We start from the raw sequence: 12,517 nt of genomic DNA, 5'->3' as shown, positions 1-12,517 counted from the left end.
TTGCATCTTTAAAACCATGATGCATTGGAGGGGGATGTAAATTTAAAATGTGATGCCAGATTTATAGTTCGGGTAGAGCATGTCCTAGATCACCTTTTTAGTTTCTCTGTACAAATAAAGCTATAAAGTATTTGTGTGCTACATGAAAAAAACAGAGAATATTTAACTTATGTACAAAATAATAAACTAATTTGCACCCCTTGCATTGTAACATGGTTTTGCCCAGGAGACAACTTGCTCATTTTTTTGCCTTACTTTCCTTAATGAATCAGGCCCCGGGTGGTAAATGTATTAACCTCCGGTTTCTTCAACCCCCGCGAGTTCGTCGTATGCAGCGCTTAAATTTAAAGCGACGCTGCCTTGTAATGGGGAAACTTCCGTTTACAAGGCAGCGCCACTTTAAATTTCAGCGCCGAAGACGCCGAACTTGCGGGGGTTGAAGAAACCGGAGGTTAATACATTTACCCCCGGGTGTTCTTTAACTTGGAGCAGCACACCTCAAAAAACAAATAGATTTATTTCTTTAAAAATCCCAAGTGTTTCAATCTGATTGCAATTGTGTGAAGGGCAGCACCAGTGACAGCTTTAGGAAGAGACCGAAAAACAGGGTGTTCTAGTATAGGAATATAGAACCCGCCATTCCCTCACATAGTATAGGAATATAGCAGCCTCCACATTATCCTCACATAGTATAGGAATATAGAAGTCCCAACATTCCCTCACATAGTATAGAAATATAGCAGCCCCACATTCTCTCACATAGTATAGGAATATAGCAGCCCCCCCATTACCTCACATAGTATAGGAATATAGCAGCCCCCCATTACCTCACATAATATAGGAATATAGCAGCCCCCATATTCCCTCAAATAGTATTGGAATATAGCAGCCTCCCCCCATTTCCTCACATAGTGCAGGAATATAGCAGACCCCCTCATACTTACCTTGTTCCAGCGGTATTGGAGACTCCTCTCTGCATCACACCTCTCACGTATGGGGACGGCACCTGTCATGTAGTGCGCATCCCATGTGATGTGTGTATGTACAGAGGTTGGAGGAGGCCAAACAGGAGGAAGGAGGGAGATCCGCGGGCAAATCAGGTTAGGGAGCTGATCCCAAAGGAGGGGCCAGCCACCAGCCCGTCTCCATGCCAGAACCCCTGCCTGCACCACTGGAGGCAAAAATCACTTTAATTAAAATTGAAAAATCAAACAAACAAAAAAACATCAGATGGCCACATTAGGCCACCGGCCTACCAGGAAAATTTCCAGTAAGGCCTATTACCAATCTGCCCCTGGACTAGGGGGAGATTGCATACTCTATCATACTATGCAAAGTAGCAAAGATATTGTCAGACAATGACTGTGCAGATCAGACTGTGTCATTAATGTCTGGGTTATATGTGAGAGGGCAGTGCAATGATGTTGCGAGCAGAAGGATAACAGAGGGCAGGTAATGGTCCAGAAGGCATATAAGCACCCAATTTGTTGTAAAAAAATAAAAGAAATTAAGCTGAATGTCTGGTAAGGGTTAATAATGCAAGGTCTGCTGTTTTACAATGGTTAGCCAATCCGAAGTGATTTGCAGGAGCGACCTGGACTGGAAATGTTTTATAAAGTTAGGCTTGGGCTGACGACTTTCTGTGTGTGTGGTAAGTCCCTGTGGTCCCCTGTTTTTTATGTTTCTCTGTCTCTCCATTTATATGCTTTCTCCTTTGTTTTTTCTTTTTCTCCTATATCGTTATTCTTTTTGCCCTATTTTCCCTACGCTTCTCCCCCCTGCAACACTTTTTCTCACAATTTTCCCCCTCTCTTTTTTTTTTTTTGTGTCCTAAATTCTGCACCTTGTGGCCTCGTGTCGCTGCTGCTCCCTTGAGCAATACTCTCCCCCTCCTCCTGGTAGTGAACGGGCAGCGAGCGAGATGCGGCCCCACCACTTGCTTCATTGTGGACATTCACCAGCTCCCTGGCTCCCCTCCTCAGTGTCTGGAGTCACTGACGGAGGTCTGGTGGGTGCACCTACCCCCATATTACTTCCTCTTTGTCTGCACTTCCCCCAGTGATGTTTACTGGGATCAACAGCATCATCACTGGGGCCTCCCCCATTGCAGTTTCTATGGTAGTTGTGTCTGCCACGGCAGCTGGAGCCAGGTTGTTGCGCTGTGTGGTGCGCCTCCTTCAGGTCAGGTTGCTGATTCGCTATCTTCTGGGATGGAGCACCACAACCACCGGTCTGGCCAGGTTTTCTAGGGCCTAGTCCAATCCTGGTTTCCGGGATTTTATTTTCCCTGTCCATCTTTTCCTGGGCTTTCAATTCCTGGTTCTCTGTAGCCATTGGTTTCACCTGCTTGTTCCCCATACAGCCTGTGTTCTGCTGCACTGGGATAGGGGTTCACCCCTCGAGCCTCGGCTTCACCCAGTTTGCTCCTCACTCCCCATACTCTGGCCAGGCTTTCCCTGCTGCTGGCATGGCTGCTCCACAGATACCTTGGTCCCTGGTTTATCAGGCTGCTCTCTCCGCACTGACTGCTTCCATTTCCTCTCCTTACTGTGTCTCTTCCTTCCCTCGCCAGTCCCCCATTTCTTTGCCCCACCTTTCCCCAGCTACCTTCCCATCCTCCCCTGATTGCGAGCTCAACCCTCCCTGCCCCATCGGCCAGTCCATGTATCGGAGGTGCCTTCCCCCTTGGTCAAGGCCTGGAGTTTTCTGGGTGCTTTGCCTGGGATGGGTGTTGCACTTGGTAAGGCAGCGACTATTCATGTTTCTGGTACAGCGTTCTTTACTGACTGTTGGTTCCAGGCTGGAGCTGGTGGAATGCCTTCAATTCCTTTGTCTCATGTGGCCAGAATGTACCCGCCCTGAATCGGTCATTCTGTCATTGTTTCCCTGGTCCTCAGGTCCTACACTACACTGTCTGTGGTTAATTCAAATGTGGCTCCCATAGTTCAGGATCAGGCTTCTCAGGATACTGTTGATGAAATGTTTTTACCAAAAGATGGACATGTACATCCTTAGCCCATTGCCAAGAGTAATATTCTGGTCCATATCCCAGCCAACAAAGCAGATACTGTTGTTGATTTTGAAAAATATGAGAGTCCAACATCTTTTCAACTATGAATTCCTCATAATTATCAACTTGAATTGGATCAGGAGGCAAAGAGTGACCAGGAAATGGATTATCAGCTGCAGGTTTTAGTAATGAAATATGTAAAACATGATGTACCTTCATGGAATCAAAAAGGCACTGAACTAAGCTGAGCAAGGATTTTATATGGACCAAAAATCTTGCTACCATACTTCATGACAACCATGCTTCATCACCGATATAAAAAGTGGGAACAGCTCTTCGTAATCTGTCAGCCTCACATTTATATATTTTCAATGTTTCCTTTAATATTTTGTGATTATTTTGCTTTAGAGTCAGTCGATCTTCAACAGTAGGAATTGGAGAGTCTGTTAATGACTCACTGGTACAAATAACCCCCACAAAAATTTCAGATCAGGATTTATTGTTTGACCAGGCTCTACCTGTTGAGGATTCCCAAGTTAGGCTCATGAAAGAGCATCAGCTTTTCCATTCTTTGACTCAGGTCTAAACAAAATTAGAAATCAAAATGGTTCAAAAAGAGAATCCACTGAGCTTGTTGGGGAAATAATGTTTTTGTTGATTTAAGGAATTCCAAATTTTGATGATCTGTGAGGACTATCAGTTGATGCTTTGCACCTTCTAAGAGATGTCTCCATCTCAAAAATGCATGTTATCTGACATATATAATAGTCTTACCATTTTCACACAATGTCTGATGAGAGTCACAGTTCAGCATATGGTTGGTACTAGAAGAAGGTATTTGGGCCATTACCAGTTGAATAATCTGAGCTGGTGTATCCATGGTAGTTTGGGTACGGTGTCTGATCTCTTTCCTTGAAATAGCCACCTCCATTTTTCTTTCTTCACTTGGTGATTATGCTCATTGTGTGACACCAGTTCTCGGCTATGGGCCAATTTTATTCTTATGGAATAGGATCTACAATGCCCAACAGTTTTCTCGGTGCAATTCCAATAACATCTTTTTAATCCTGTCTATTTTTGCAGAAGAAAAATCCAATGACATTCAGTAGAAAACCTCCCTTTTTGGAAAGGACGAGATGACAAGATTCTTCAGCCATAATTTTAAAAATAGCATTGCTTTTGTCAAAAGAAGAGAAGAGAAAAAGTATATGTCCACCAGTTACAAAATAGCATAGTTTTTGTTGAAAGAAGAGAAAAATTATATGTTCACTATCTCCAAAATAGTGTAGTTTTTGTTGAAATAAAAGAGAAAAGTATACCTCCAATAGGTCCAAAAAAGCATAGTTTTTTGTTGACTGAAAATACAAAGGATTTCTCCAATAGCTCAATACAATTACAATGCATTTTGGATTTCTCCTGGTTTGCATTCAAAAGTAATGGACAATGAGCTATGTTGTGCTACCACATTTATGTAAAACATTGGCCAATATGAATTGAGATGTTGAAGTAATTCCTGCATAAATTAAGTACTGTTAGCCAATTAAAATCTACAATGTATTTTAATGTTGATCTTTTGTTGTCTTTCCCTTCTCTAATTAACATATGTCGCAACTACATACTATTTTCTAACGATCATTATTAAATGTGTAGAAATATTACTTCACATTATAAGCAATCTTCATGATTCAATTATATGTATTTGAATTTAACTATAGTTATTTAAAAAGCATTTTTTACCTGTACAATAACATTTCTTTGATATGTTTTCTCATAATATTTCTTTTGTAAGTAAATTAATTGTCTTGTATTTGGATGCAAGAATATATGTGTTGTGCAATATGATTTAGAAGTGGTGTTTTCAAAACTAGTGGGTCTCGTTATGTAGCACGACTGATTTTAAAACTTGCAAAAGCACAGTAAATGTTTCACAAGCAGAACATTCATAACCTAGACGCAGTTTTAACCCTACACATGTAATTGAAATCGAGGTTTAACATCTTCTTCTTGGTGTTCCATTCTCCTACTTAAATCATTTTGGGTGTAAGTGTTATTTTCAAGACTAATACTGAAAATATTCTTTATTACAACATTTTTAAATAACACACTTGTATAAGTATAGTTTTCAGTCTATTGTTTAAAAAAATAGATGTGTGTTTTCGTTCGTTGAGTACCCATATGGGGATACAATGTGAATCTTTAAAACACCAGGACTTCTAGTAATTATTTTAACATATTTGTCCAATGAAATCTGTTTTTTTTGTAATGTAACTACCAGACATTATCTCTCCCAGGTACAATAGAGTTGTTTGAAATCATCTATTGTAAGTGAGTATTGTTTAAAGTGTGTGTAATAAAATCTTATTTACATAGTCTAGGGACTTTCAACTATGTGGCTTGAGTAATTATACCAAATCTCATTAGATTAGGTGTACATTTTAGCATTTCAATGGCCACTCAAGATATAGGTCAGCAGTCTTAGGCTGGGTACACACTACAGTGTATTCTTCCAAGTGTTGGGTCAAACAAGCGATAAACAACCCTATGGCCTGGTATTTCATTATTGGCTACGCTCCAGTGATGAACGATCCATACAAAGCACATATCATAATTTTATTTGATTGTTCAGCAAAACTATGTATCTCGTTCAGCTACGGAATGACGTCCTTCCAATCTTGCAGTGTGCATGCACACACGGTTAGGATCTCCATAAAGTTTACAAAGTCATTATCTTTTCAGCTGACGTTTATGACAGTTGAAGACCACAGATCTAAGGGTAAATCTTTTAAATAGTAACATAGTTAAAAAAAGACAACAATTCGTCAAGATCAACCTATTTTGGATTTCCTGCAATTCCTATCTTATATTTAAAATTGTGTCAGATGAAGAAACCGCCAATCTGCTTCAATCGGGAAAAATCCCTCCTGACTCAATATTGCGGTCCTATTTCTCTCTGGATCCACTACTATCGTTCAGTTTAATTAACGGTTGTAACCCTGGACACCCTTTTCGGGTAAAAATTAGTCTAACCCTTTCTTGAACATATGAATTGATTCTATAAAAATCAAGAACATGTACAGTTTAGATCACTATCAATCTCCCATATATCAATTACAAATATTTAAATAAATAATACTTATATTTGATCTCTTGCCAGGTGTTCCTCAATAGGATTCTCAATGGTGTGATCCAAACATGAAAAACCAAAATAATTAAAACACAATAGTGTAATATTGTATGAATTAATATACATATATAATAAACGTCCAAAATATATAGGCTGTGTTAGGAACCCCTCCAGCCGGCACAACACAACCCGGAGTCTACTCTGCCAATCAGGTGTTCACTGGAGCCCCTGGTGGTGGGGACAGACTGGGCTGCAGACTGGCAGAGGGTCGTGAAGTGTGTACAGGCTGGGGAGAACCCAGGCAAGCGGAGTGAGGTCCACGCAGAGGTCAAGGGCCGGAAGCAGGTCGCAATACCAGTTAACAAGCCGGGGTCAAGGGTCACAGGCAGACAGGAGAAACGGTAAACAGGCAAGAGGTCAGGTTCACGGGATACACAAGCAAAGTCCAAATCCAAGCCAGGGGTCATACACGGGAGGTCAGCAGAAGTTCAAATAGATAGGAACAGGAACAGAGCAGGTCAGCAGACTGGGAAGCAGAAGCTATAACCGGCAATGAGGTAGCAGACCTCATTGCCTTAAATACTGACCCCAACCAATCAGAGCCTAGCTCTGCAAGAATACAGCCCCCTGCATTAATTAACCCACAGGCTACCTAGTTGCACACGCGCCCAGCAGTTCTCCTTGCTGGGATGCGGCGCTCTCTCACTCAGCATCCCGACCGTTGCCTAGGCAACGGCCGAGACGAGCCCCCGGAAGTGACGTCCCGGTCGTCATAGCGGCGGCCGGGACGGAGGTAGGCTCGTAACAGGCTGTGATTCTTTTTGTTTTTATCCTTTCACAGTGTGACTATTCATTTGTGTGAAAACTTAGAAGACCGACGTGTTTCAGCCCAAACAAAGGGGTCTTTTTCAAGGTAAAATAATTTTTAAAATCATCAGATGTTGCCCTTCTTGAAACCCTTTCTAGTTACAAAATGTCTTTTTTATATAGTGGTGCCCAGAACTGTACTCTGTATCCAAAATTAAGTCTTATCAACGATTTATATAGTGGCAAAATTATACCTTCCACCTGTGCATCTATGCCCCTTTTTATGCATGCCAATACTTTATTGGCCCTTGCAGCTGCTGCTTGACATTGAAACCTATTGTTAGGTCTACTGTCAATGAGCACTCCTAAATCTTTTTACATTATAGATTCCCCTAAGTTTATCCCATTTAATTTTTAGATTGCGCTCTTGCTTTTGATCCCTAAGTGCATAACCTTACATTTATCTATGTTAAACTTCATCTTCCATTTGACCACCCAATCCTTAAGTTTATTCAAGTCCGTCTGTAGAGAAACTACATCTTGCTCTGATTTTATTACCTTACAAGTTTTAGTGTCATCTACAAAAATGGAAACTTTGCTCACTAAACCATCACCAAGGTCATTCATAAATATAATAAAAAGGAGTGGCCCCAGCACGGAACCTTCAGGTACACCACTTAAAACTTTTGACCAATTAGAAAATGTTCCATTTATCACAACTCTCTGTTCCCTCTTCTCCAACCGGTTTTCGAGCCAAATACAAATGTTGTTTCCTAGACCCAGTTCCCTTATTTTGTAAACCAACCTCTTGTGTGGTACTGTAAGAAAGGCCTTCCCAAAATCTTAGTAGACCACATCTACTGTACTACCATGGTCTAAGTTCCCACTAACTTGCTTGTAGAAACTAATTATATTACTTTAACATGATCTATCATTCACATATTCTTGCTGTTCCCCAATAATAATCTAATTGCTCACCAAGTAATCCTGAATACTATTCCTTAATATATCTTCCAGTAGTTTCCTCACTATTAATGTCAGGCTTACCAGTCTATAATTCCTTTGTTGCGATCTCATTCCGTTTTTAAACAACAGCACCACATCTGCTATTCGTCAATCCCTTGGTACTGAAATTGAATTTATGAAAATTAAGAATAGCAGTCTAGCTATTTCTGAGTGCAGCTCCCTAAGAAACCTTGGGTGTATGCTGTCCAGACCTGAAACTTTATTAATCTTAATTTTATTCAGTAGCCTTTGGACTTCTTCCTTTGCCAGCCAAGTGTTAATTAATGGTGCGGTTGCATTTCCATTTATATGTATTATTTCTACCATTTGTTCCTCTCTAGTAAATACCAAAGAAAAGAAAGTTTTTAATACCTCTGCTTTTTGCTTATTATCATTAATTAATCCATCCATCTCACTTCTTAGGGGACCTATATTGTCTGTTTTAATCCTTTTGCCATTTATATACCTAAACAAATTTTTAGTTTGTCTTGCTTTCTTTTGCAACTTGTTTTTCATTTTCTAATTTAGCCAATCTTATTTACTTTTTGCATGTTTTATTACATTCCTTGTAGATATGGAAGGACTCCTCAGTTCAAGCTTAAACAATTTAAATGCATGCTTCTCCCTTTTCACTTTTTCCCTTACCTTTTTATTAAGCCACATTGGTTTTGACTTGATTCTTGTACATTTATTTCCCATAGGAATGAACTTATATATGTATGTTTTCAACAACATTTTAAAGACAGCCCATTTTTCATCTGTATTTTTTCCTTGAAAAACTACGCCCCAGTCTATGCCCTTTATATACTCCTATAGCCATTACAATTTGCGTTTCTAAAGTGTAAAGTCCTAGTTGAGCCATTATACTGTTGCTTTTGGAAACTAACTTCAAATGAGACCATATTATGATCACTGTTTCCCACATGTATATTTGATATTACATCCACATTATTTGTTATTACTAGGTCCAGTATAGTCCAGTTTCTAGTTGGCTACTCTACGCTAAAATAACTCTGTTGCTACTAGCTGTACCACAAGTCTCAGTACTCCAATGTCCAAATAATTAAAATCCCCCATAATTAAAACGTAACCTAGTTGTGTAGCCTTTTCAATTTACTGTAGCAGTTGGTCTTCCTCAATCATACTAATATCTGGCAGTTTATAGCATCTCCCTTCTCTGAACTTTTTCCTCCACTGGATACTTATATCCACAATGCCTCTATATTATCACCAATACTTTTTAAGACATGTATAGTGTGTACACATGAATCGGCATGCTGATTGTGACTTTTTTTTCTTTAGTCATTGGTAAAATTGTTGTAGATAACACATTGGTCAGAAAATTCTGTAGTGTGTACTCAGCCTTAGAATCGACTTTACTAAATAGACTTGTAAAATGGAACACATTTTTTTTTAATATACAAACTGTATATATTGTAAGTATACATCTCTAAGATGCAATCAAACACATTTAAAATGATAGTAATGGTGATAATCAGAATTTTTAAATTATTATTAGCAACCTTTTAATTAAGATTGCCTAATTAATGTAAGTTCGAACCATTTCTGAATCATGCTTTGCAGCCATTGTTTATTTAATTATTATATTGAAATATATAAATATTGGTTCATTTTTAATGTATACATAAGAACTGTGAGTGTAAAATAGATTGTATTTAATTTACAGTTACAGTGCACTTGTTCTTAGATATGCAAACATTTGAGTATATAATGTTAATAAATAATGTAATCCTTTTCACAATATAGACACAACATTTATTATCCTATAGCGAACTAAAGCCATATAACATGGTTAGTATTTAGTAAGCCGATTTTTATGTCACTAGCAATACTGTTTAAATTGATCAACTATATTAGCCTCTACCACCTTTAATTTTATTGCAATTACAAACTAACTTTTTCTGTGAAATCATTATTCATTACATTTCAAATTAACATATTTCACTGCTGTTTCAATGCATTTTTTAACAATCTGTTTTTATTGGCAGTTTGACTTCCAAAGGAACAGTTTACCCAACAAAATTATGGTAGTAACTATTTCAAATGCATGCATAAACTAACATGTATCTGTTAATTAGCTTTTTGTTTGATCAGTGAAGTTGAAAGGTGGTTTTCATTACCGAAATGATCTGCCTTCAAACATGCAGACAGGAGTTAAAGTGCAGTATAAAAGTTGATATCTACATGGGTTGGTGTATCTTGATTAACTAATTTCAAGGATATAACATTGAAGAGTTTGAAACAGTTAACAAAAACTGTGTATTTTTTGTGTGCTATAAATGTGAAATCACATTAGATTCTTTATGTATATCTATAGTACACTAAAAAATATTATTCTTATGAATTGCATTTATAAAAGCTTGTTTTGCTATCAAGTCTGAAAAATTAACTAAGACAGCTAGTTAATAAATATTATCTTAATGTCAACTGCATTAAATTGTATTGACACAAAGGTACATTTTAATATTTTTTGTCAATACATTGTTTAGAAATCCATAAAATTACATTAATAATTGAGATCAGTGTGCAAATTACATGAAAAGAAGATTTCTTTCAAATATGTAAATATTTCAATTAAATAAATGGGAAACAAAGCAAAATAATTGTTAGTTACCAAAATATATCATCTTTAAGTCTGTACATTGTTCCAGCTAAGTACAACTTTAGTTTTAAGTGCCATGTACTTTAAAATGTACACTACAATCATTTGTGTTTGCACATACAAAGGTAATACATTTTTTAAAAGCAACTTAGTGCATTCAAAACTTGCTTTAGTTCACACATGATTTCATCAATGTTGCTCCAAGAAATGCTGTTGATGGAATGTCCATTCAGTACAGTGTCACTGTTGCACCAAGAAATGCTGTTGATAGAATGTGCAATCAGTACAGTGTCACTGTTGCTCCAAGAAATGCTGTTGATGGAATGTCCATTCAGTACAGTGTCACTGTTGCTCCAAGAAATGCTGTTGATGGAATGTCCATTCAGTACAGTGTCACTGTTGCTCCAAGAAATGCTGTTGATAGAATGTGCAATCAGTACAGTGTCACTGTTGCTCCAAGAAATGCTGTTGATGGAATGTCCATTCAGTACAGTCTCAATGACATGATTTCAGCATTGCTTCCTAGATGATGAATCATTACATATTGAATGTAGAGCCTTATAATCTGTAACAAGGAATAAAAGATTATTAGTTTTTATCAGGAATGATGATTTTTAAATACAGAGAAAACAAAAAAACACCTTGGAGACAGGAAAAGCAACAGCTTTGGGAAGGAGAGGCAAGTGGGTAGTAACAGAGAGACACTTACCTGGCTTGAGTATCAAGCATGTTGGACTTTGAATCCACAGGAGGGGACATGAAAAGACTGGTCTTCTTACTATGCCTCTAATGGCTCTTCTGTTGATAATGTGCTTTGCCCAGGTGTAATTACAGCTGTTTGTGTTGACTGAGATGTTTAGACAGGAGCAGGTTGAGCTGGCATGGGAGCACTCTGTTGAACACTTTGTCTGTTGATATCATTGACTAAAATTTAGAAGCTTGTAGACATGACTATACTTGCTGCTGCCTCCTATTGTTGCATTGCCAATATTTACATTTAAAATGACTTGCATATAAGTTTTCTGGACTGTTCAACTTGGTGAATTGACAATGAAAAAATGGATTGGGCAAAAATATTTTGATTAACCAAAATTTGGCGCTTATTTTTATAGCAAAATGTCAGTTAGTCTCTCTCGCTGGATTGGTTTCTGTCCACATTCTTGCTTATGTTGAGTTGCTTCTGGTAACATTTCTGCATTTTAATCTTGGGTTCTATGCAGGTTCTCAAGGTTCTGGTTTGCAGAATACATAGTGGATTTTGACAAGTCAAGGGGGAAATCTAAATTAATAATTATAATAAATAATTATTAGTAACTTTTTAGAGATATGTGATAACATGAAATAATTCATAAACATTACATTTAATGTTCATGGACATACCTTCTGTAGTTTGTTCTTAATTATTTTTGACTGTGTCAGCTTGATGTGAAGTGTGGCTGACATCTGGAGGTTGACCTGTATTGACTTCTGCAGAGACAGGCCCACAAACATTGACAGTGTCTTCAGTGTCCTCTGTGAATAGCCTTCTTCTCTTTACTAAGAAAAGATTGGTATATTTAAAATGATTAGTGATAATGTTCATCTTTGGATGTATTAATATGATTTTTTATTGTTACAATAGACATATTTTATTACCTTGTGCGGATGAAACAGAGGAAGTTTAGGATTCTTCATGTATGGTCATGTCTGGAATTGGTTCAGGCAGTTGGACAGACTCAGTCTATCTGGATCTCAGTGTCTCTGACAATATGAAGATATGTTCAATTACATAAACTATTTTTGGTTTCAATATTCATAATTATGTTAATTAACTTCACTTGTCGCAATTGATGTTATGTTAGGTGATTTCTTGACTTGTAGCTGCAGATTATTAATTAAAAAATCACATATTAGAAAATGCTTTTTATGATTTGTAACATAGGACTCAGAGTCACACAAACAAGTCCTA

Source organism: Mixophyes fleayi, chromosome 1 (assembly GCF_038048845.1).
Source record: "Mixophyes fleayi isolate aMixFle1 chromosome 1, aMixFle1.hap1, whole genome shotgun sequence".
In the NCBI taxonomy this organism is placed as follows: domain Eukaryota; kingdom Metazoa; phylum Chordata; class Amphibia; order Anura; family Limnodynastidae; genus Mixophyes; species Mixophyes fleayi.
This window is presented reverse-complemented; position numbering follows the sequence as displayed.